Here is a 26,926-nt window from a genome sequence, read left to right on the forward strand (position 1 = left end):
AGTAAAAGAATAGTAAAGAAAAAAATGGGAAAACTGCAAAAGGGAAAAGAAGGAATAGGAAGAACCAAAAGAAAGAAAAGAGAAGGGAACCAGACCAAGGGAAGATAAAACAACCAAAAAAAAAAAAAAACCAGGGAAAGTAAAGAGAAAAAAAATAAGTAAATAAATAAAAAGACAGGAGCAAGATGAAAAGAATACTTTAAAAACAAGCAAAGAAAAATAAAACTATGGGGGTTGGGGCACAGCACCCAGGCTCTGTTTGGGCACAGACTAGGATGGGATTCCTGCTGGTCAAGAAGGTGGGTGGAGGCAGGGGATGGCCACACCTCTGTTCACCAAGAAGGTGTGGGGTATGAGTAAAAAGTAGAATATCGCACCTTTCTAGTTATCAGCCTCCAGTGCATTTGCCCATGCTGTCCTCAGCAAGCAGAGCTGATTCTCAGAACCCCACTTGAATTTATTCAAAATGGTCATGCAGTTTGCAAATATTCAAAATGGCAGCACCCTCAGGAAAGCCATTTGTCCACAAGTCTGTTTGTCTCCCTCTTTGCTGTTTTCCTTTCTGGTTGGCAGGCAGCAGTGCTTTTCTTGCCTATGTAGTCCTTGGTGAACAAAGCTGATTCTTAGGTTGTTATTGGGATGCTGCTTGCAAATATTCAAAATGGTTGTGCCCTCAGGGCACCTAGCAGTCCCTACCTCTGTTGTCTTCTTCTTCATTGTTTTCCTTTCTGTCAGGCACCAGTGCAGTCCTTGCCCATGTGGCCATTGGTAAGCACAACTGGTTCTTAGGTTGCTGCCAGGGACACATTTAAATATTCAAAATCGCTGCACCCTCAGGACAGCCAGCAGTCTGCAGCCCATTTGTCTCCTTACTCATTATTTTCATTCAGATTCTTCTATTAGTTTGTGTTTAATTCACTTCTTTATCCTTTCCTTCAAGGCTCAGAGTTCCAGGATCATCTTCTGTATCAGTTTCAATTGGTTTCTCATTGCTTTGTTGCAGAGGGTCTGTGTAGCTTGTCTGCCTATTCTGCCATCTTGCCAGAACTCCAAATCAAATTCAATTTCCATACAACAGTTCATATACATTTTGTTTCTTGACATTGATTTCAGTCCCCACAATGGAACAGCTCTTCCCACTTCCTCCCTGTGGTTACCCTTTCCCTGTGTCCTATCGTATGCATTCCTGCCCTCTGAGGTATATCTCTGTGCAAATACTTCCCTCTGATCTGCCTTGGTTCTAATGAGTGTACCTACCTGTTGTAAATATTCATCTTACATACCTATCTATTGTTTGGCTGGAAGCCACAGGAGTGAGTTCAATTCAGGTCTGAAGGTCCACCAGGGCTGCAGTCTTGGTGTTTCACCAGTCTCTGTCAGACCAGTAAGCCTGACCTTTTATGATTTTGAGTTTTGTTCCACATTTTTCTCCCAGTTTATCCAGGATCTCCTATTTTGATGATCCCTTTCTGAGTGGTTGACAGTGGTAGCTGGGTATCAGCTAGCTCTTCTGGCCTCAGGTCATGTAGGCTGAGGTTCACATGGTCCACTAATCCCTTAGACTAATTGTTTCCCAAGCCTTGATATTTTCAATAGGTTCATATGCATGTGAAAGCTGGGCAACAAATAAGGAAGACCACAGAACTGAAACATTTGAATTGTGGTGTTGGCAAAGAATATTGAATGTACCAAAGGCTTCTAGAAGAATGAACAAATTGGTCTTCAAGAAAGTTTAGCCAGAATGCTTCTTAGAAGTGAGAATGGCCAGACTTCTGTACTTTGGTACTTTGGTAGTGTCAGAAGGGACCAATCCCTGGCTAAGGGTATCATGCTTGGTAAAGCAGAGGGTCTTCAGTATGGATTAACCTCAACATAAAGAAAATTAAAATCCTCACAAATGGACCAATAAGTAACAACATCACAATAAATGGAGAAAAAGATTGAAGTTGGCAAAGATTTCATTTTATTTGGATCAACACCCATGGAAGCAGCAGTCAAGAAATCAGATGTTGTATTGCACTGGGCAAATGTGCTACAAAAGATCTCTTTCAAGTGCTGAAGAGCAAAGATGTCTCTTTGAAGACTAAGGTGCACCTAACCCAAGCCATGGCATTTTCAATTTCCTCAATACACATGTGAAAGCTGGATAATGAATAAGGGAGACCAAAGAAGAGTTGATGTCTTTGAATTGGGATGTTAGAGAAGAATACTGAAAATATCATGGACTGCCAGATCAACAGATCTGTCCTGGAAGAAGTGCAGCCAGAATGCTCCTTGGAACCAAGAATGGCCAGCCTTTGTCTCACTGACTTTGGTCATGTTGTCAGAAGGGACCAGTCCATCCAGAAGGAAATCATGTTTGGTAAAGCAGAGGGTGAGCAAAGAAGGGGAAGACCCTCAACCAGATGGATTGACACAGTGGCTGTAATGATGAGCTCAGGCATGGCAAGGATTATGAGGATGGTGCGGGACTGGGTAGTGTTTCATTCTGTTGTACGTAGGGTCACTATGAGTCAAAGCTTACTGAAGGCACCGAACAACAACAACAGCAACACTCTTAGGCAGTGTGAGGCCTCAAGGCTTGTTGGGATGGAACCAGACTACTAGTGAAGTGTGGACAAAGTCTGTAGTAATCACTTTACTGTTGTTGTTGTTGTTGTTGTTATATGCTGTCGAGTTGGCCCCAACTCATAGCGACCCCTCCTTGGGTTTCCGAGGCAGTATCACTATGGAAGTAGGATTGCCCAACCTTTCTTCCGAGGAGTGGCTGGTGGGTTTGAACCGCCAGCCTTCTGGTTAGCAGTCAAGTGCCTTAGGCAATATGCTATGCTACCAGAGCTCCCTAGTGTTCTCAAAATAATGGGAACCAACTTTCACTGAGCTCATACTCATTCTCAGGATTTCACATACATAACTTGACTTAATCACCAGAACACTGTGAAGTTGGTATTATTATTCCCACTTATAGAAATACAAATTTACCGGAAACAAATTCAGAGAGATTGAACAATTTGCCAGTTAGCAGACTAGATTGGGGTCAGATCTGTCTAACACAACTCTCGCAACCCGTTACCCAAACTTTTCATCTAAAACCCATTCTGTCAAGTCAATTCCAATTAATAGTGACCCTATAAGATGGTGTAGAACTGCCCCATAGGATTTCCAAGGCTGTCATCTTTATGGAAGCGGACTGCCACAACTTTCTTCTGTGTCCTGCCATCTAGGGATTCCATTTTCTTCCATTCTGCATGTACATGTTTCAGCTTGTTTCAGCTACTGAATTACATTTTCTGATATAAATGAAGTGAATACAATTTTAAAGAGAAACCAGTATAAATGTATTCTGGTTTAAGAATTGAGTCTTGGAATGTTCTGTAAAAATCAAAACATAAGCAAGAAAAGATTTATGAAGGGAAACATAGATGTAACAGAACCAGAAATTATACCTTTTCCCAGTACCCCCTTGAATGTGTTTCTCTCTAGCTCTCCTGCTGTTCAACCTGCTACCTCAAGAACTTTCTCATTAAATTTCCATCCTGAATTGCCAAGACTAATATTACATCTCTTCCTTTTAGGGACATTATGTGTTTCACCCCTGACAGTTCTACTCTTTCACCAGACTCCATCCTCAATTTCCACCTATGTGTGAAAAATTCATCCTTGCCCGTACTGAGCACTATATTCATGTCCCAATGTTAAAAATCTCATTATTATTTAAAGTGGCATTTCCTTTGATCTCTGTTGAGGATAAATACATATATATTTGAATTTTTCCTTTGTGAATTGTCCATTCATGTTCTTCACCCATCTTCTTTTGAGGAGTGGATCTTATTGATTTCTTAGAATTCTTTATTTACTAAGGATATTAGTCCTTTGTCATATATAAGCAAATATCTTGTCCCATTTTGTCTTTCAATTTTGGTTGTCTTTGCAGCACAGGAGTTTTCCAATTTTATATTGTCAAATATATGATTTCTTCCTTCAGGGTCATTCTTAGAAAGACCTAACCTAATTTAAGCTTTTAAAAATATTTACCCATACCTCTTTATATGGCTTTTATATCTCTCTTTTTACATCTAATCCATCTGAGATCTATTTTGTCATAAAATTAGGATAAAGCTCAAATTAATTTCTCCCTCTTAAATGAATAGGCAATTGCTTCAACACTATTATTGAATGATACATAATTTCCTCACTGATTTCAAGTTCCACCTTTATTATATACTAAACTTTCACGTGTACTTTATTGTTCCTGTGCCATTGCAATCTTAATATCTGTAATTTTATAACAGTTTTTAATATCTAGTAGAACAATTTAAACCTACTGCCATCGAGTTGATTCCGACTCATAGCTACTCTATAGGACAGAGTAGAACTACCCTATAGAGTTTCCAAGTCTGTACATCTTTACTGAAGCAGACCACCTCATCTTTTTCCCACCAAGTGGCTGGTGGATTCAAACTGACAACCATTTGGGTAGCAGCCCAATGCTTTAATTACAGCTCCACCAGAGCTTCTCCAGTAGAACAGTTCAATCCATCTTTTTTTTTTTTTTCTATTTAAAAAAATATTTCTTGAGCATTTATTCTTCTAAAAATATCTTAGAATAATTTTGGTCAAAACTTGACTTTTCTACTCACTGTTCTAGGTATATTTGGGTCAATTTCTCTAGTAGCTATTCTTTCCAAAAGTATTTTGACTTAGTGTGTGCTACTAACCTAGTGCTGTACAGGCACTGGAGATATAAAAATGAATCTTATCCAACCTCTGTCCTCAAGAGGCTTGAATGACATGTATAAAAAGATCCAATAAGGGCATTTAATCATTTTCTTGGCTGTAGAGGGGACTAAGCATCACAGAGTACAAAGGAGGGTTTGGTAAATCCCCTGAAAGAAGAGATGAAAATGGATATAGCAAGAGGTTGCCAGGTAGGTGGTCTAATGGAGGGTCCATGCTCACCATGCAACAAATAGGACCCTTAGATTTCAAAGATAAGTGTTTTTCTGGACTTAACAGAAAACTCTATAACCCACATTAGCACTGTCTAGTGGTTTCTTCCACTCCATTCTAAAGGTGACTTTAAAAGAGGGAGAGTTTGGGCTAATTGTGGGGGAAATGGGCTGGGGATACAGCCAAGAGCAACATTAGAGGTGGTGGGGGGCAAAGAGCAGCTGTAGGGGTGTCCGTCGGTACCATACGCTGGACCAGTTAGAGGGGGTGAAAAGCCAGAAGTGAGGAGTAAGGAAACTGGGTCAAAGAAGGGGCAGAAAAGAAGGAAAATCTTAAGTCAAACAGTTGGAAGAGAACTGAGTTTCCTATTGCAGACTCTGGGGCAGGAGATAGGAGGGTGTGGGGGTGTGTTGGGGGGGCTTGAGTGAAGTGACCTACCTAACAGCAAAGTTAGGACTGTAAGGACAACTGCAAGCCTCTGCATGTAATGCGTATACCATCTGTCTCCCTGCCAGAAAGAGCACTAATGTTACATGTTGAAACTTTTGAAATAGCTTGTACATAAAAATTCCATATGCCAATTGATTAGACCACATGAACACATCTGTCAAAAATGGGTCTCTAAGGCACAATCTAGGACATTCCAAAGTAGCTTTCTAACTGCTTCATCCTCCAAGTGGTACGAATTAACTCTCATGTTAGGTCAATTCTCACTGAGCAATGGATTGGGCCAAATGTCCAAATAATTCAAGTCAAAAACACACTTTTGTCTTCCTTATAGAGAGTATCAGTAGCAAGATCTTGCTCCCCAGATTATGCTAGTGATTGACAGTGTCTCACATTGCATTATTCTATGTTAATATGGCCAAAATGATAAAGTGCTTTATGTAATATATTTTGTATTTTTACAAGATTCTGCTATTCAATAACATTTGCAATTTACAATGCATAGTGATACATATTAGATGATTAAGTCTCGAGTTTCAAGTATATTTTATTTTGAGGAAGTCAGTAGGCAGCAACTCCTAAAATAGCTCTTCTAGATCTCCCCCTGTAATGAAAGATGTGTGAAGGAAGAATAAAATTTTCTCTATTACGGTGAAGCTTAGATATGACCTTCATGTGGTCAGTCAGCACATACATGTTAACCCTGTTGTTGTTAGTTGCCATAGAGTCAACTCATGGTAATCCATTATGTTCAGAGTTGAACTACTCCAATAGGGTCTTCAAGGCTGTGCTCTTTCAGAAGCAGATAAGTGGGCCTTTCTTCCAAGGCACCTGGTGGGTTGAAACTACCAACCTTTTGGCTACTAGTCAAGTGCTTCATTGTTTCTGCTACAGGGACACAGGTTAACTGGTAACTTTGCTCCTTCCTTTTCCCTCATGCTGGTTAGAAGAATTTTTTTTTCTGAAAATATCTTTAGAAAATCATGTAGAAATAAATGAGAATTAATAACTGGATGATCCCAGAATATCTCCACAAGACAGACTAATGGGAAGATTCTGACAGAATGAAATGTAACAAAGGGTGAATGCAGATCACACCTAGGTCTCGGCAAACAAGAGCTGGATGGGATTCAGCATATCAGCAGGACAAATGAAGAAAGGCTTAGGAATTTAGAGATTTCAGTTAATTACTCAATCAACATCATCACTGGGCATCTCCCTCCCTGTAATCTCAGACTAAGTTAATGCACGAATGTCATTCAAAGCAGAGGAAAAGATATCCTTCCTCCCCTCTGTGTCAGACTATTATATTCAATATGGACACCTCATTTTGACAACAAATTAGAATGGATCCAGACAGAGCAACCAGCTTGGTGAGTAAGTCACAGAGACGGCCCCAATCCTCTGAGGTTACTGAGTCTAATGCATGCTACTTAAAGGAACTTTTGATTAAATTTAGCCTAGAAAAGGAAAAGTGGGAGGAGCCATTGGTTATGAGTAGATTATTACTCTTTCCAAATATTTGGGAATCTGTCATATGAAAGAGAGATTATATCTATTTGGTATGGGAAAATTACAACCAGTAAGTGAGCTTTACTGGAAGACAATATAAGGGGAAAAAAGTTGCTCTTAAAGCTATCTATTAGAACATGCATTCTCAATGGGAATGGTCTTGCCCATCCCCTACCCCCACCCCACCTCCCTATGGCAAAATTGATTCCTGGGGGGGAAAGAAATCTTAAATTATCACAATGGTTTATGGCCCTCCAAAGTTCAACCTCACCCAACAAAACCTTATTCCTCGGTATTTAATTTCTCCCCTTAGATTTTCTTGAGTATCACATGAGCAGCACTGGCAATGAGTTCATGGAAGATACACAAAATATATGTAAGATCAGTGCTACAAAAGCATGTCTGTAATTGTAGAACTTTCTCTCCATTGATCACTCAATCTCAAAGTTACACTATGAGAGGTGGCCTGTGTGTGCCTAATGGCTGTCATTTGGCTGCCTTGTGGGGGTTGTTTATGTTTGATCTTCACTGCTTTTGTGTTTGACTTGAGCTTTGAAAATCAAATAAAAATAGTTTATATTTTTCAATTTAATTCTATAAAAGTTATCAACCAACTATTAACTATGTCAAGGGCTGAGAAGAAAAAAACGTCAACAGTATCTGAATAAATTATCAAGCATTTAGTTAAGTTAAAAATTATTTTCTCATATCAAGGAAAAGTTAAAAGGTAATTTTTAGGAAATCAGCCTTTTCAATAGTTGCTTTTGCGTTTTGCATAATACTTTAAAAAGTTGATTATACTGCTATTGCTATGTATTTATATAACTTGCTAATTTGTGTATAAAACTTGTTGTTGTTCTGGGCCATTTTGGCCCCATGTAAGAGTGGAACTGCCCCATAGGGTTTCCTAGGCTGTAATCTTTATGAGAGCAGATCACCAGGTCTTTTTTCTCAGGAGCTGCTTAGTGGGTTCGAACCACTAACCTTGCATTTATTAGCTCAGTACTTAACTGTTGTGCCACCAGGGCTCCTTATACATAATTTGATACATTACAAGTTACAGGTAAGTAAACTAAATTAAAAGGTACTCATCAAAAACAGTTATGAAGTTAAATATTAACATCTTTTATTTTTAAATGGGATCCTGGCCCATTTAACTAAAATTTGAACTTAAAATTTTCAGTCATTCTTATTCCTGCATTAAATAAAACCAGTAAGCTTTATAGTTATTATTGTTATATATAAAGCACAGATATACATATAGTACTTAAATAGATATATAGCATATCCGTAGTACTAAAATTTCATGGGGGGAATATTAAGGGGAAAATTAAGAATGATAATTCAGTAAAAGTTGAGAAACACTGAATTAGAGCTATCTGAAAATATATGAAAGTACTTTGCTGTTGGTTTTCCAGGATGAATCTCAGACAAAACTTGAAAATAAGAATGAATTGATTCATACTCTCTTCTTGTCCTTGTATCCCTTTTCTAGCCATTTTTCCACTCAATGTTCTAAAGTCTTCTGGTAACAGAATCATTCTTTTCTTTTTGGGAACCACGATTCCAATCTCTAGCTCCAGTAGTGATGGGTGACCCATGCCTGGCCAGCGTGGGCATGTCCCTCAAGCCAGGCCAGTCAGAGCCAACCCTGGGTTTTTTGCTGGAACTGGGAAGAGGACATCTTTTACTATGCTGGTTACATTAGTTAGGTTGTGAGCCTGCAGTTGCTGGAGAATGAAACCAGCTCAGCAGAAAGCAGAGCCAGAGAACCAAAGGAGAGAGACCATATTCAGTGATATCACTGAGTACCTAGAACTTGTCATGCCTGAAGCTACCTAAACTCCTAGACTTCCTGGTATCCTTTGTGGCTTAAGTCAACTGGAGTTATGTCTCCATGACTAGCAACCAGAGAGTTTTCACTTAATAAACCAGTTACCTCTGCCCAGTTACCTCATTCCTTAACTGTGCAGAGCCCAGGAACCCCTCTTAGGTTCCTCATCCAAATCTGCTCTCCCCAACTAGGGCCTCTGACCCATCACCTGCTCCTTTTTAATTGCCACTTTTAGGGAAACTTAAAATTCTTGCTGGATACAGTTCTGAATCTGAGACACTAATCCTGTAGCAGTATTTTTAGTGCCACTTTCAATTTCTTGGTTAAATTGTTAATTACTGTTTATTTCAAAGAATATATTTCCTTTTTTGCTGACACCTACACACTATTTGCCACATGTTAAAACATAATTTTTGGGAGCTCTGGTGGCGTAGTGCCTAAGGCATTTGACTGCTAACTAGAAGGCTGGCGGTTCAAACCCACCAGCCACTTGGAGAAAGGAAGGGTGGGCAATCTACTTCCATAGTGATACTGCCTCAGAAACCCAAGGAGGGGTCTCTATGAATCAAATCTGACTCGACGGCAGTGAGGTTTTTTTGTTTTTGTTTTTTAATGTGACATTTTATCATTACAGCTCACTTATCGTTAACTCTATATTACACACTGAAAGGCAGGTATAAATTTCTATATTTACGGAATTCTATTCTGACCTTCATGAAAAAAATACCTCTGGTAGCATAGTGGCTAAGACACTTGCCTGCTAACCAGAGGGCTGGCGGTTCAAACCCACCAGCCACTCCTCGGAAGGAAGGTTGGGCAATCCTACTTCTGTAGTGATAATGCCTCAGAAACCCACGGAGGGGTCGCTATGAGTCGGGTTTGACTCGACGGCACATAACAACAACAACAACAATTCATGTCAGAGAAACATAAGATAAAACTGATTCAGATACTTTAAAACTAAAGTATGTCCTCCACAAAATATTATTAAAATATATTGAAAAAATTATAGTATATTGGCTAATATATTTTGTAATTAATTTGTAAAGTTTTAACCAATGCATTCTGTAGCAACAAAAGCTGTTTGGTATTCCTTGTGAGAATTGCACATTTAATAGCCCTGTACCAGATAATCTGAAACTTAGTGAATTATGCCCTACTTCCAAATGCTCTTTAAAAAAAAAACAAAAACAAAAAAACCCTATGAAATTCACAAAGCAAAAATACTAGCAACAAAAGATAACCTGTACCACCAGTTGGCAGTGTCCATGTTTCCATGGACAGAAATTATTGAACAACAGACTAACTAATGAGAGGTGAAGTAACAGCCAGTAGTGTATCATTAGGCTCAGTGACTAAAAGTCAAAAATAGGACCATTAGGAAGGTTAGAATTCACCAGAAAGTTTTGGGTTATAAAACTTTAGTGTGTAATACAGACTTAATGATAAGTGACCTGCTAATGATAACCCCTTCCAGTTTCATGATTTCTTGTTCTTCTGTGTCTAAACTGCTCTCTTCTCCATCTCACCCAGCTGATTTCTCCAGCCCTTCAAGACCCAGGGAATCTTCCCTTATCAGTTCTTCCAGGAGAAGTATGAAGCCCTCCTCTGTGCTGCCTCCATACCTTGTTAGAGTGTATCATAGCACACAACACTGTGTTGCAATCGTCAGTGTATTTGTTTGTCTCCTCTACTAGCCTGTGATATATTACTTCTGAAGACATCCAAATGGATAGATTCAAAAGACATTTGAAGATACTGGCTTGAGAAGGAGGGGTCAGGGTTTGTGATACAAATTCAAAAGTCAGACACAGAGATGCAATCATGGATGCTCAGAAAATGACTCAACTCTTTGGCGAAGAGAGAGAGAAAAGAGTAGAGGGTCCTGCAGAGTCTAAGGATAAGAAGAGAAAGAGTCTAAAAAGGTAGTTGAAAAAATGTCAGTCAGTCCAGTATCAGACAAAAAAAAAAAAAAGGCAAAGAACAAAAGGTCACATTACAAGTGCCTGTATCTTCACAGCTTTTGAGAAGTTGAGAAAGGAAGTCCTATAATTGAGATTTTGCTAAACAGGCAATAGGGCAATCTTTGTTTAGGTTATATATCATATATTAAGTCATCTAGTCGGCAGAGCTTTATTTTGATCCTAGCTGATAGAAGACAGATGTTTGGTATCTGGTTCTATAACCATGTATGGCCACTGTGTCAGAGCAGCTAGCAGTCATGTCTGGTGCTGTCTCTGTGAGGGAACAGTGAGTGACCTGCCATGACATTTTTTGGGGGTAGGGAGTAGTATGAAGTATTTGACCCAAGGAAGAAATTTTTAATTGCTTTTTTAAAATAACATTTGGTTAAAGTTTACAGAGCAAATTGGGCTCCCATTGACAATTTCTATACAAGTTGTTCAGTGACATTATATTTTCACAACAGATCACAATTCTCATAAACTGCATTCTGGTTGTTCCTTTTCCAATACTCTGGTTTCTCTGCCCCCGCTATTTTCTCATCTTTGCTTTAAAGTAACTGTTTACCTTTTACTTTCATATAGAGGTTTTTTTAATGGAGACCTGTACTCATGGGTTGTTGTTGTTGTTGTTAGGTGCCGTCAAGTCGTTTCTGACTCATAGCGACCCCATGCACAGCAGAACGAAACACCGCCCGATCCCGCGCCAGCTCCACGATCCCTGCTATACTTGAGTCCATCGTCACAGCCACCGTGTCAATCCATCTCGTCGAAGGCCTTCCCCTCTTTCATCGGCCCTCCACCCTACCAAGCATGACATCCTTTCCAGGGAATGGTCCCCTCTCATGGGTAATAACCTGTATTTTGTACGCCAATCTGTTATTTTGCTAAAAGGTGGCCTCAGGGGCTAGTTTCAGTTAAAGGTTCAAAGAGTATCTCAGGGCCATAGTTTCAGGGAGTCCTCCTGTCTCAACTGGTCTAGGAAGTCTAGATTTTTTAAGAATTTGATTTCTGTTCTGCTTTTCTCTTCCACTCTATATGGGTCCATTTATTGTGGCCCTGATAAGAACAGAAGGTAATGGTACCCAGGCAACATCTAGTTCTTCCAGTGTTTTGTTTTTTAATGGTACATAATTTTGGCATCTATCACCATAGATCACAACTTGATTATATTCCAAATTTTAGCATAGAATATTATCTTTTTAACTAATGACAATCTGTAGAGCTGTCATGTTGTATATTGTTAAACTAGCTGTTTTGTTCCTATCTAAGCTACAGCTATCCTCTACATGGGATTGAAGGATCTTAAAGGATTTACTTTACCCACTTCAGAAGTCTTCATTGACTTCATGAATAGGCCAAGCCGGTCAAGAATAGCTGTGCACAGATCTATAACTATACCTATGCGAGAATTCATTCCACCCTACCACCTCAACTTCTCCAGTTCATTCTGGCGTTATCTTTTGAGGCTCTTTCCAGATTTAAAACTCTCTTGCTTAACACTCTTCGGGAATCCCCCACTCACTTTAAAACTCAAAGGCCTTAGAATTGCTCCTTTGTCCCTTAGCCTCATCTTCCTGCCACTTCTCTGTATTCAAGGATTAGATAATTCAGTCATTCGTATACTACCTTCACAATATTTGGTATATCCAAGTACCAAATGAATTATTAATACTTTAAAAATAGATCAATTTTAATTACTAAAATAATGTTTAAAAGGAAACTTTGTATCACTACAAAAAATAGCAAATCAATTTTAATTGCCATTAATTGGAGATCAGTGTTGTTTATTTCTACCTAAATGATGTTGCCTGCTCAAGCTCTGAGCTTATGTCTGTTCTCTCACTCTTCCTCCCCCTAAAAGATTAATGAATGTTAAAAGGTATTATATACAAAAGTAACAACAACAAAACTTTCTTCTTACAAAGGTAAGTTTAAAAAATAATTGAAAAGCATATAACTGCATTACCATGTAATGACTTTGCTGGCTGTGAACCACTTACAATCTGGGTATTAAGCATGTTAGTACCCCAGGTTTGAGAAACACTGCTCAAGCCTTCTCAAATCCTTCCAGTTTCATGATTTCCTGTTCTTCTGTGTCTAAAATGCTCTCTTCTACATCTCACCCAGCTGATTTCTCCAGCCCTTCAAGACCCAGGGAATCTTCCCTTATCAGTTCTTCCAGGAGAAGTATGAAGCCCTCCTCTGTGCTGCCTCCATACCTTGTTAGAGTGTATCATAACACACAACACTGTATTGCAATCGTCAGTGTATTTGTCTGTCTCCTCTACTAAACTGAGAGCTTCTTTACGGCAGGGTTAGGCCTTTCATCTCTGAGATGTCAGTACCAGTCATTCAGTATTTATTGCTAGATACATGCATAGATGAATTCATGAATCAACAGACAATGGTTTTCAAATTTTCATGTGCAATCAGAATTACCTGGGGAAACTTGGTAAAATGCAGAGGCCCAGACCCATTCCTGTCCTGATCCAATGAATGTGGATTCTGGATAGTTTATTAGCTCTCTAGGTGATTGTGTGATTAGGTGATTATGGCACACCCTAAAGTTTGAGAACATTTTCAGGTGAGAAAACAGATTCAGAAAGGGTAATCTATTTCTCCAAGGTGTCTTAAATGGAAATGAAACTGGGATCATTCAGCATTGTGTATGAAGATTTTCAATTTAGTCATTACATGTAATGTGCAGGAGAAGGCTATTTATAACAGAAATATAAAGCTATGGTTCTGTTCTAGTCAGTACAATAAATATGCAAATTCACCTATTCATTTACTCTAATCACCAATGAAGAATGAAGTCTAAAAAGTAGCTACGATACTTAAAAGCACAGATCATGGTTATAATTTAACATAGGTTTAATGCAAATGTCACCCTTCTCATGTGTTCAGCAGTTATGTATTCAAAACAGACTGTATGCTCAAAGAAAATGAGGGCATGTGACACTCAAATATCGAATTCTATGAAACTACAGGAGACTGAAAAATGTTTATTACTCTCTACCACCTGATTTAGGAGTCCTTGGGTGGTACAAGGGGAGCCCTGGTGGTACAGTGGTTAAAACACTTAGCTGCTAATGGAAAGTTTGGCAGTTCTAACTCACCAGCTCCTCCATGGGAGAAAGACGCAGCAGTCTGCTTCTGTAAAGATTACAGCTTTAGAAACTCTATGGGGGCAGTTCTACTCTATTCTATAGGGTTGCTATGAATTGGAATCCACTGGATGGCAATGAATTTTTTAATGGGTGGCACAAGTGGTTAAGTGCTTGAGTACTAGCCAAAGGTTGGTGGTTCAAACCCACCAAGAGATGCCTCAGGGACAGGCTTGATGATCAGCTTTTTATAGGTCACAGCCTTAAAAACCCTGTGGTTCTACTGTTTATACACATAGGGTTGCCATGGATTGAAATAGATTCTATGGAAGCAACAATGACCACCACCTAATTTGATTTTGTCTGTACATACATGCACATATAAATGAACCCTGGTGATGCAAAGGTTAAAACACTCAGCTGCTAACTGAAAAGTCAGCGGTTTGAAGCCACCAGAGGCTCCATAGAAGAAGGCCTGGCAATTTCCTCTTGTACAGACACCCTTGAAAACCCTATGAGCCAGTTCTACTCTGTCTTATATGGTCACTGAGTCGGAATTAGGAATAGACTCAAAAGCCCACATTTACACAGGCACTACCTTCTTAAAGACACCTAAAAGAAAAAACAGAAGCTACAGCCTAGACCTTGGTTCTGGTTTAGATTTTAACCATATAATTTTTGCAAATGAATAAGAATAAAACTCTGTAACTGTAGAGGATCTGGAAAAAATAAAAGAATTATAGATGCCCCACCTACCACTTTAATTCTGTTAACATGTTCAGTAGAACCCTCTAAGATATAATAACCCACTTTATATATTATCTTTATGTAGAAGGGCTGTGGTGGTTAAGTTTGTGTGTCAACTTGGCTAGGCCTGCTTGAGTGGCTGGGCAGCTGGATGTAGTATCTTCCCCATGATGAGACTGGTAATCAACTCCATGGTGGAATCTACTGGGAGCAGCTGAGTAGCTACCTTTGGGTATGTGGTCTGATTCCTGTGTATAAGAAACAGCTTTAGGAATGGTCTCTAGCTTATAGCATACTTGGACCCTGCATGTAGCCGTGTCATTGTTCAGCAGCCTGCCATATTCTGCTGACCTTGGGACTTACAATGGACTTGAATTAATGGTCTGCGTGTGGTTTGATAACGTCGGGACTGTGCCATTTTATTTCTTGACCTTAGGCTTGTTAGCGTCAGCAGCCACTAGCTGCCTGAGTGAAGAGATGCCTCTAGCTTCACTGGGTCAGGAGCAGGAGGCAGAGCTGAAGCCCAAGGTCAAGGGGCTTTCACACAGCCCCTAGAGCCTGGCACTTTGAATTTGGACTTAAAGCCTCCAAACTGTGAGAAAATAAACTCCTGTTTGTTAATTTGGACTTAAAGCCTCCAAACTTTGAGAGAATAAACTCTCCGTTCCATTTGTGGTAGATCTTCTTGTCAGTGTAGCACTAGGTAACCAGAGCAAGGGCCTCAACCATTTGTTTGTCCCAGGGCTTCAAACTGGTTCAAAATGGTTAAGTAATTGCCATCGTAAACAAGTGCTGCAGATGTTTTGATCCCAGCAGGAAACAAACAGTTATGCCCTGCTCATAGAAGGCGGCTGGCTGATCATGCTGCTTTGAATGTGTGTTGTTCTCCAAAAGTCCTGCCACAATCCTTCCTCCTGAAAGTTTCAGGAGCCTGATGTGGGAGACTGGATTATTGGCAGGATCTGGAAAGCAACATACATTTAAAGTAGCATGTTCTGCCACCATCTTTGAGCAGGGCACAACTGTTTGCCTCCTACTCAGGTCAAAATACCACAGGCAACAGATTTGGTTGCTATATAACGCATACAAAATCCTTGTTTATGATGGAAGTTAATGAATACTTTTGAACCAGTTCAAAGCCCTGGTTTGTGCTGAGCTAGCATCAGAGAAAGAAAATCTTTCTGGTCTTTTATAGAGGACCTTTCTAGAATGTATGGGGGGAGCAGGCAGAAAAGGAATGTTGGCCCCTACCTCTATCATACACAAAAATAGGAGATAGATCATAGACCAAAATATGAAGTGAAAACACTGAAAAATAAAGCAAAATATCTTCATGGGTTGAATAAACTTTTCCTAAAATAGAAACAAAAAGTACTAACCATAATATTAAAAATTAAATTGTATCTCTTCTTTTACACTGAATTCTATTTCTATAAACATTAAAATATTTACTCATTTCGCTGTATCCTACAATATAACAAATCTGTCCTGGAAGAAATGCAGCCAGAACGCTCCTTGGAAGTGAGAATGGCCAGACTTTGTCTCACCTACGTTGGTCATGTTGTCAGAATGGACATTCCCTGGAGAAGAATATCATGCTTGGTAAAGTAGAGGGTCAGTGAAAAAGGGGAAGGCCCTCAATGAGATGGATTGACATGGTGGCTACAACAATGGGCTCAAGTATGGCAGGTATTGTGAGGATGGCCCATGACTGGACAGTTTTGTTCTGTTGTATGTAGGGTTGCTGTGAGTCAGAGCCGACTCGATAGCACCTAACAAAAACCACACAATATATAGAAAATGTTTTCCAATTTACAATACCAATATTAGAACTAACAATAAGACTACTACTGAGTAAGGTTTAAAATTTTCTAGTTTTTTCCTCAAAATATATTCCATTAAGGATGGACAGTTGCATATTATGTCCAAAAGTCATTTGAAATAACTCTCTATGTGGCAATTTTCACAATTTGATATGCAGTTAGGTTACTGTTAGTTTGTTTTTACTTTTAGGCTTTGCTTTTTTTCTTTTCAATTTGATGTCATTTTTTAATATGTAAAGGTTCAGCAGTCAAAACTAACTGAAAGGTATGTTCTGAGAAGTCTTGCTTCCATTCCTATCCCCTCCAGTCTGTCCCTACACATATCAGATAGGTAACAAACACACTCTTTCTCTCTTTTAATAAAAAACTCTGGTTTCTTCAAGTGCTTACTTTTTGTGAGCAAAAATATATATTTATTCCTAATTTCCTTTTTTCTAACACAAAACTTAACATATTCTCCATGCTATTCTTCATTGCATAGTGCTTTTTCTAATGTTTTACAGAATAAATGCTATTTGAATCTATTCAAATATGTTGAGTGTATAGACAAAAATTATAGGCCCATTGAAAGCTAATGCTAAAAGAACAAAGTGTGGTCATTTGTATTCATCAAGTACTGTCACGATAATGCTATGTAACAAACTACCTTAAACTCAGTGATTTATAACAAACACATTTTCACGCTCACCAGTCTGCAGATTAACTCTTGGCTAGGGCCCTGCTTCTGGCTGCAGTTAGGGCTCAGGGCTGCTACACATGTGTTCATCCTGGGGCCCAGACACAAGGGCCTGTAGCTACCTGAAGCATGTTCTTCTTATGGCAATCACCAAAGGAAGGTCAAGAGAAATTATACAAACACATTTAAGTTCTCTGTTTGTCTCACATCTGTTAATAATCTATCAGCAAAAGCCAGTCACTTGGCTGAGCCCTACAGTACTGGGCACAGAAGCATCCTCTGCCCACAGCCGAAGGAGAAGGAATGGATATTTGTGGAATAAATCCTAACTACGCCCTGATGTGAGGCACCTGGTGATGTACCCTTCTCCCATCCTCTTTTATCCTCACTTCTCCTATGACAGTCTTTCCTATTTCACTCTCTGTAGTCTTTACTCCTGCGAATGCTTCAGTTCTTCAGTGACTCTGCTGGACATTGCCAGGTCAACTTAAGCTAAGAAAGTTGATGACAACTGAGATTGGGGAACAGTCAGTTCAAATATTAGTTCTCATAAGTAGTGCCCCTAGACTGATACATATTCATTGTTCCTAAATTTTAACCCTATTCTTCTATTTTCAAAATAAAACTGGAAGTCAAGGAAACTTTGCATGTATGTATTCAATATAGCCTGAGTGTTCTTAAATGAGATGCTTAAGAACTACGGAAGAGTGGTAGGTGATAATTTTGAGAATAAGGGCAGATTGTCTGTGTGTAAGTAATGGTAAAGGCTCTAGATTGTCTTCTAAATGCAACAACCAGTCATTGAATGTAATAAGCAAAGGGGTAATATGATTTAACATGCTTAAAAAACCCCTGCTGTGTGGAGCATGAAATGCAGGAGGGGAACTGGGGAAACAGGAAGTAAATTAGGAGGCTGTTACAGTAGCTCCGGTAAGTCATGATGGTGGTTAGGGTGGTAATAGTAAATAAGGTAAGTGGTGAAAGTTTAGAGACAGGACCAATAAGATTTGCTGATGGATTTGATATGGGAGGTTACTGAAAAAAAGAAATCAGTTGACTCAGTTTTTGCTTTCCCCCGCCACACACACTTAATTATGGATGGAAAATTGTGTTCTGGTCTTGACATGGTATATTTGAGATGTCTGTTAGTCATCCAGGTAGAGAAAATGAGTTGTTATGTGCCGTTGAGTCGGCCCTGACTCATAACGACCCCTCCTTGGGTTTCCAAGGCAGTATCACTACGGAAGTAGATTGCCCAACCTTCCTTCCGAGAAGTGGCTGGTGGGTTTGAACCACCAGCCTTCTGGTTAACAGTCAAGTGCCTTAGGCACTATGCTACCAGAGCTCCTGAGAAAACGAGTATTTTTACTCATGAATGAATATATTTTTATTGGGCAACAGGTATGGAATTAATCCTATTCTTTAGTAGTCAGCAGCATGATATAACAAGCACTGACTCCAGAGCAGACTGCCTGAATTCATACTCCAGCTTTGTGGCTTTAGATAAATTCTTTAACCTCTCTGTGCCTCAATATTGGTTCTGTGAAATGAGATTAATAGTACTTACTGCACCGGATGAAAAATGTTAATATATGTGAAGCACTAAGAACAGTTTCTAATACAAGCTACATAATAATTGCACAGGAGTTCTGGTAGCATAGTACCTAAGGCATTTGACTGCTAACCAGAAGGACGGTGGTTCAAACCCACCTGCCACTCCTGGGAAGGAAAGTTGGGCATTCTACTTCTGTAGTGATGCTGCCTCAGAAACCCAAGGAGTGGCTGCTATGAGTCAGGTTCGAGTCAACAGCAGTGTTTTGTTTTGTTTTGTTTTTTAATAACTGCATAAATATTAAGGTCTCCAGGTGGTGTGATCAGTTTGTGCTCAGCCACTAACTGGGAAGGTTGGTGGCTCAAATCCACCCTGAGGCACAGCAGAAGAAAGCCCTGATGTGTGAGATTACAGGCACTGGAAACCCAATGGTGCAGAGTTCTGAAATACATGGGTCTCCCTGAGTCAGAAGTGACTCAACAGCAATGAGTTTTAATATATGAAGGTTAGACATGATAATTAGCAGTGTCATCTTCAGTTCACACAAGAGCTCTCTTTTCTTCTTCCCTGATCTTCACTCCCATGATCCTCCTACATAGATAACCAGTATATCATTAAAATATAACATTTAACATGCATATATCTTATATTACACATGTTGTATTCTGTGCTTTAAAAAAAAAAAAAAACTTTGTCAAGTACAGTAAAAACAGAAAGCCACATACCATTACTCAGGTCAGGAGAAAGAACTTTGTTCTCCTCCCTAGCAGCAGTCAAGACATCAGACATGGTACAGCACTGGGCAAATCTGCTGCAAAAGACCTCTTTAAAGTGTTAAGAAGCAAAGATGTCACTTTGAAGACTAAGGTGCACCTGACCCAAGCCATAGTATTTTTAATCACCTCATATGCATGAATAAAGAAGACTGAAGAAGAGTTAATGGCTTTGAATAGTGGTGTTGGCAAAAAACACTGAAAACACCATGAGCTGCCAGAAGAATGAAGAAATTTGTTCTGGAAGAAGTGCAGCCAGGATGCTCCTTGGAAGCAAGAATGGCCAGACTTCATCTCACCTACTTTGGTCTCTTAAAACCAAAAAAACAAACCACTGCCATCGAGTCAATTCCAACTCTTAGTGACCCTATAGGGCAGAGTAGAACAGCCCCACAGGATTTCCAAAGCTGTAAATCTTTACAGAAGCAAGCTGCTTCATTTTTCTCCTGCAGAGCAGGTGGTGGGTTCAAACCGCTGACCTTTTCATTAGCAGCTGAATGCTTTAACCACTGCACCACCAAAAAAAAAAAAAAAACCATTGCCACTGAGTTGATTCCAACTCATAGCGACCCCCATTGGGTTTCCAAGTCTATAAATCTTTACAGAAGTAGATTGCTTCATCTTCCTCCCACAGAGCAGATGTTGGCTTTGAACTGGTTAGCAGACAAATGCCTTACCTACTACGCTACCAGAGCTCTTTAATGATGTCTCTTAAATCTCTCTTAATATAAAGATGCCCCTTTCCCTCTTTATCTCTTTTTTCCCTTGCAGTTTGTTAAAACAAACAAACAAAAACAAACAAACAAAAAAAAAAAACCAGATCAACTGTCCTAGTGTTTCCTACAATGTGAATCTTGTTGCTTGCATTCTGTGGAATAGTTTAAATGGTTTGAATTTTCTCTAAGTTGGTAGCTAGCACCTTGGGCTCACTCAAAAATTGATGTACTTGTTTTCAGCAAGGGTCCAACAGACAAAGTTAACAGATAAGGATAAGATATTTACAATGTCTAAAACAGGGAAGAGATTTAAAATAAAAACAAAAATATCTGAGAATCAATCTAACAAAGAATGCACAAAACCTTCAGAAAATGATAAAACTCTATTAAGATATATAAAAGATTTCTAAAAATAGATGCACTATGTTCATGGATATGACAGTTTAGGCCAAGTTAGATTGGTCATCAGCATCCATTCCAACCTCTTGGAAGCTTGCTTTCTTATACTATAAATCTGGAAAATTAAAAACTACATTTTCAAACTTCCTTGCAATTAGTGTACTAGAGGTAAATTACTTTTGCAAATTAGGTACATTTAAGTAAAGCATGCAAAGTGGAAGCAGACTTCAGTCTTCGTATTGCTCCTTTTTGTACGTTTTCTTTACTTTTTTGCTGGCAGGCATGATGCTGTAGATATCAGGCAACAGTTTGTAAATGCAGTCATTAGCTTTGTGAGTGTTAAGTAGTTGTTGCTACAGTTTTTTTTTTTTTTTTTTACTCTGAATTGTAGCTATAGTAGTGTATTCTTCATTAGTAATTCCAGTTGTGGGGTCCTGATTTTCCCTTGTCCTGAAGGGGACAGTGGTAGCAGCTTCCTTGATAGGCCAGTTCTGCAATATTTTCCTGAGACTCATTTCTGATGACCCAAGCTAAAGCCCATGCCTCTGGCCCTTTAAACAATTTTCTAAGTACCAATTCCCTATATTAAATTTCTATATATTCAAATTAGCCAGATCTATTTCCTACAACTAACCACACATTCATAAAGATGAGTCAACCCTTCCTAAATTAGAAAATGTCAAACATACCCAAATCAATCTATCCAGTCAATTCCACTCTATTAAAACAAGTCCACACGAGCCTAAATATGACCTTGAATATATCCCTCCTGAATTTGGAGACCATCTAAAAAAATAGATTTGATGCATTGAACACCAGTGACCAAAAACCAGAGGAATTGTGGGATGACATCAAGAATATCATCCATGAAGAAAGCAAAAGGTCATTAAAAAGACAGGAAAGGAAGCAAAAACCAAAATGGATGTCAGAAGAGACTCTTTGAACAGAGAGCAGCTAAAGCAAATGGAAGAAATGACAAGATAAAGGAGCTGAACAGAAGATTTCAAAAAGCAGCTCGAGAAGACAAAGTCAATTATTACAATGATATGTGCAAAGACCTGCACATGTGCAAGCTTCCTTGATAGGCCAGTTCTGCAATATTATCCTGAGACTCATTTCCAATGGCCCACGCTAAAGCCCATGCTTCAGGCCCTTTAAACAATTTTCTAAGTACCAATTCCCTATATTAAATTGCTATATATTCAAAAGGGAAGAACATGCTTGGCATTTCTCAAGCTGAAAGAACTGAAGAAAAAGTTTAAGTGTCCAGTTGCAATATTGAGAGACTCTATGGGCAAAATATTGAATTATGCAGCAAACATCAAAAGAAGATAGAAGGAATACACAGAGTTACTGTACCAAAAAGAATGGATCAATGTTCAGCCATTTCAGGAGGTGGCATATGATCAAGAACCAATGGTACTGAAGGAAAAAGTCAAGGCTAGATGGAAAGAATTGGCAAAGAACAAAGCTCCAGGAATTGACGGAATACCATTGAGATGTTTCAACAAATGGATGCCACACTGGAGGCACTTATTCAGCTATGCCAGGAGATTTGGAAGACAGCTATCTGGCCAACTGACTGGAAGAGAGCCATATTTGTACCCATTCCAAAGAAAGGTGATCCCAGAGAATGTGGAAATTATCAAACAATAGCATTAATATTGCATGCAAGTAAAATCTTACTGAAGATAATTCAAAAATGGTTGCAGCAGTATATTGACAGAGAACTTCCAGAAATGCAAGCTGGATTCAGAACGGGACATGGAGGCTGTCATTTGAACAGAACAAGGGGACACTCCATTGTTTAAAATCAAGAAGGGAGTGCATCAGGGCTTTATCTTTCACCATACTTATTCAATCTGTATGCTGAGCAAATAATCCAAGAAGTTGGACTATATGAAGAAGACCATGGCATCAGGCTTGGAGGAAGAATCATTAACAACCTGCAATACACTGACGATACAACATTGCTTGCTGAAAGTGAGGAAGACTTGAAGCACTTACTGATGAAGATTGAAGAATACAGTCTGCAGTATGCATTACAGAAAACAAATATCCTCACAACTGGACCAGTAAATAGTATCATGATAAATGGAGAAAAGACTGAAGTTGTCAAAGACTTCATATTACTTGGTTCTACAAACAACACCAATGGAAGCAGTAAAGATATCAGATGATGTATAGCACTGGGCAAATAGACTGCAAAAGACTTCTTTCAAGTGCTGAAGGGCAAAGATGTATTCTTGATGACTAAGGTGCACCTGACACAAGCCACATTATTTCCAATTGCTTCATATGTATCGAGAGCTGGACAATGAATAAGGAAGACCAAAGAAGAACTGATGCTTTTGAGTTGTGGTGCTGGCGAAGAATGCTGAAAGTACCATGGACTGCTAAAAGAACTAACAATCTGTCCTGGAAGAAGTGCAACTTGAATGCTCCTTGGAAGCAAGAATGTCCAGACTATGTATGTCTTACCTACTTTGGTCAGAAGGTACCATTCCATGGACAAGGATATCATGCTTGGTAAGGTGGAGGGTCAACAAAAGAGGGGAAGGCCCTGAACAAGATGGACTGACACGGTGGCTACAATGATGGGCTCAGGTATAGCAAGGATCATGGAGCTGGCACAGGACCAGGCAGTATTTTGTTCTGCTGTACATGGGGTTGCTATGAGTTGGAGACGACTTAACGGCACCTAACAAATAACAAACTCAGTTCCAAAATTTAAAAATAGAACAAAATCTAAAATTTACATGGAACATAAATGTCAACTTCAAAAAAGGATAATCACCCTGTCACAAACCAAACCAAAAAACCAAGCTCACTGCCATCAAGTCAATTAGACTCACAGTGACCCCTCCTTGAGTTTCTGAGGCAGTATCTCTATGGAAGTAGATTGCCCAATATTCCTTCTGAGGAGTGTCTGGTGGGTTTGAACCGCCAGCCTTCTGGTTAGCAGTCAAGTGCCTTAGGCACTATGCTACCAGAGCTCCCTGTCACATATTAATAATATTGAGTCTATGTATTAAGACACTTCACCAAAGAGGATATTCAGATGGCCAACAAACATGAAGAAATGTGCATGATCATTAGCCATTGCTGTTGTTGTTGTTATGTGCCGTCGAGTCGGCCCCAACTCATAGCGACCCCTCCTTGGGTTTCCAAGGCAGTATCACTATGGAAGTAGATTGCTCAACCTTCCTTCAGAGGAGTGGCTAGTGGGTTTGAACCGCCAGCCTTCTGGTAGCAGTCAAGTGCTTTAGGCGCTAAGCTACCAGAGCTCCTCATTAGCCATTAGAAAGATGTACTAGTGCCGGAGCAAGATGGTATCTCATTGTTGTTTTGATTTGCATCTTTCTAATGGCTAATGGCCATTGGAAAGATGCAAATCAAAACAACGAGATACCAACTTTGCTACTAGTGCTGGAGCAAGATGGTATCTCATTGTAACAATGAGATACCATCTTGCTCCAGCACTAGTAGCAAAGTTCAACAAGACAGAAAATAATAAATGCTGGTGAGGATGGGGAGAGATTGGAACTATCGTATGCTGCTGGTGAGACTGTCAAATGATACAACCACTGTGGAAAGCAGTATGGCAATGGAATTAGAAATACTACTAGAATATACAATTCCATTAGAATTGTATTAGAAATACATTTCCATTACTAGGTATATATCCTAAAGAAGTGAGAAGCAGGACAAGAACAGATATATGCACACCCATGTTCATCATAACACTATTTATAATAACCAAAAGATGGAAAAAACCTAGGTGCCTGTGATAGTTGGAGCTGTGTGTCAACTTGGGTGGTGTGGTGAATTGCTTGATGTGGCCCTTCTAGCCATTGTCCTCCATTCGGTGATGTATTATAAATCCTGTTATCCATGCCTGTTTGGGGTGGTGTGGTAGTTAAGCTCAGGCATCAACTTGGCTGGGCAGCTGGTGGTAGTCATTCCCTATGATGACTGGCAATCAGCTCTGTGATGGGATTTGCCTTGAGCTGCTGATTGTTAAAGCCATCCACTTAGGTTATTTCTGTTGGAGCAACACAGGTGGGATGTATCTTGAGTCCTGCCTTGCTGGAGAGTATAATTCAAATCACCACCCTTAGCTTCCCTGAGGGTATGCCTACGAATCTCCTGGGAAGGTTGGCCCTCTTCCTCCACTGTTTTTGTGTTTTGGCTCATCCTCATCTCACCCCTGGATTTGGGACAGCAGCCATCATCTGATTTGCTGATCAAGGTTCATCAAACCCCAAGAATGGGAGGATCCTCCAGACCCAATCACGCACCTGGGTCTGGCCAGCCTGCCAGCCTCCACCACTACTACGTGAGAGGAACCCTTGGGTGTCTGTGAGTTCTGTGAGACGTTACAGTGAAATACAGAAACCCAAGACGGGGGAAATTACTGGGAGGAGGAGGAGGAGTTAATGTTTGAAATGATGGAGTGGCACGGTAGTTTGGACATTTGGGACATCTTTAACCTCTGCCTCATGGGGACTGGCCTCGTGCTGCTATTGGTGAGAGAAATTGTTCAAGCAGCTGGACCACAATTCTGTGTGGTTTAAGCAGTTGTGATGTGGGTTATTCCCATGATGGGATCGGATGTATATGTTTTAAGCAGCCAATTTGTTGAAAGGGAGTTTCCCTAGGGGTGTGGCCTGCTTCCAATATATTTATGGACATCCTGGGAAAAGAGACACTCTTCTGTGAATTGGGATCCTGTTGTGCTGCTTACAACTGTCCTTGAGTGAACAATCCACCATTTGGCCTGGAGAACTTGGATTCGTCATTCATTGAAGTCAACAGGTATATTGCCTGCCAACCTTTAGCTCATCAGCCCCTGCAGCTGCATGAGTTGGGAAAAGCCTCCAACTTGACGTTTGATCCAAGAACTTGGGACTTGCCAGCTTCTATAAGTGTGTGAGCCATTTTCCTAAGATATATTTCTCTTTCTCTATATATATATATACAAGCTTTACTGTTTTTTGTTTCTCTAGAGAACCCAGCCTAACACAATGCCCATCAACAGAAGAATGGATAACCAAACTATGCTATATACAAACAATGGAATATTATATAACCCTAAAGAATAATGTAGAATCTGCAAAACACTGCATAACATGAATAAACTTGGAGGATATTATGCTGAGTGAAATAAGTCAATCCCAGAAGGACAAATATAGTATTAGTTCATTATTGTAAAAACTCAAGGAAAGGTTTATATATGGAAGGAAATTTTCTTTGTTGGTTACCTGGACGGGGGGTAGGGTAGGGGAGTGAACACTGAGAGATAGGTAAAGACAAGTATTGATTTGGGTGAAGAGAAGGGCAATGTACCAAATGTGAGTGATCAACACAATGGCATTGAGGAAGAGGAAGACATAGAGAGGTACATAGGACGTACCGACAACAAAGATGAACCTTTTTGCACATACAGTACTAAGTTGTCAGTTAAGGCAAACATTGATCTATGGGTGGATAGATGAGTGGATAGGCTGAACTACTAGGTATGTCTATACAGGGGGTAGTGTGCCGATGACCATGTATAGTGTTGGCAGACAATGTTTCTAGAAGTGTATTTGTAAAGGGACACATCTTGGCCACAGCCAGCTACCCAGCAGAGAGAGGAAGCAGTTGAACCTGTGGGCATGGGACTATAGTCACAGGGGACATTGAGCTCAACTGGCTTAACATATAACACAAAAACATTGTTTCATATCCTACTTTGGCAAGCAGTGACTGGGATCTTAAAAGCTTGCAAGTGGCCATCTAGATTCAATGATGGGTCTCTCTTTATCCAGAGCAAAGAAGAATGAGGAAAATCAAAGATATATGGAAGCAATTAGTCCAAGTGACTGGTACACCATGTGATCCTCAGCCTATAAGACTATGAGACCAGAAAAACTAGATGGTGCCCAGCCACCACTGTCAACCACTCAAAGGGGGATCTATGTAGGAGATCCTGGATGGAGTGAGAGAACAATGTGGAACAAAACTCAAAATCATAAAAAAACAAGGGACCAGGTTTGCTGGTCTGATCAAGCCTGGTGGAACCGCTGGGACTATGGCCTCTAGGTGCCCATCAGGTCTGGAGTTGAACCCACTCCTATGGCTTTCAGCCAAACAAAGGACAGGCATATGAGCTGAACATTTACATTAGGTAGACAGACTCCTTGAAGAGATCAATCATGGGAGAATAGAAGGGCTGCGTATGCACAGGGAGACAGCTAAAGGAGCAGGAGTGCATGGGAGGGAAGGACACGGGGAAAAGGTACTATGGGGAGGTAGTGGAAGGGGAGCTGTTGCATTGTGGAAGATTACAGTCAATGTCATGAGACAAAGTGTATGTGAGTCACTACATGGAAAGCAGATTTACTTTGTGAACTTTCACCCAAATCACAACAAAAATTTTTT

Source organism: Orycteropus afer, unplaced genomic scaffold (genome assembly GCF_000298275.1).
Source record: "Orycteropus afer afer isolate SDZICR_OR568_19922 unplaced genomic scaffold, OryAfe1.0 scaffold00104, whole genome shotgun sequence".
NCBI lineage: Eukaryota > Metazoa > Chordata > Mammalia > Tubulidentata > Orycteropodidae > Orycteropus > Orycteropus afer.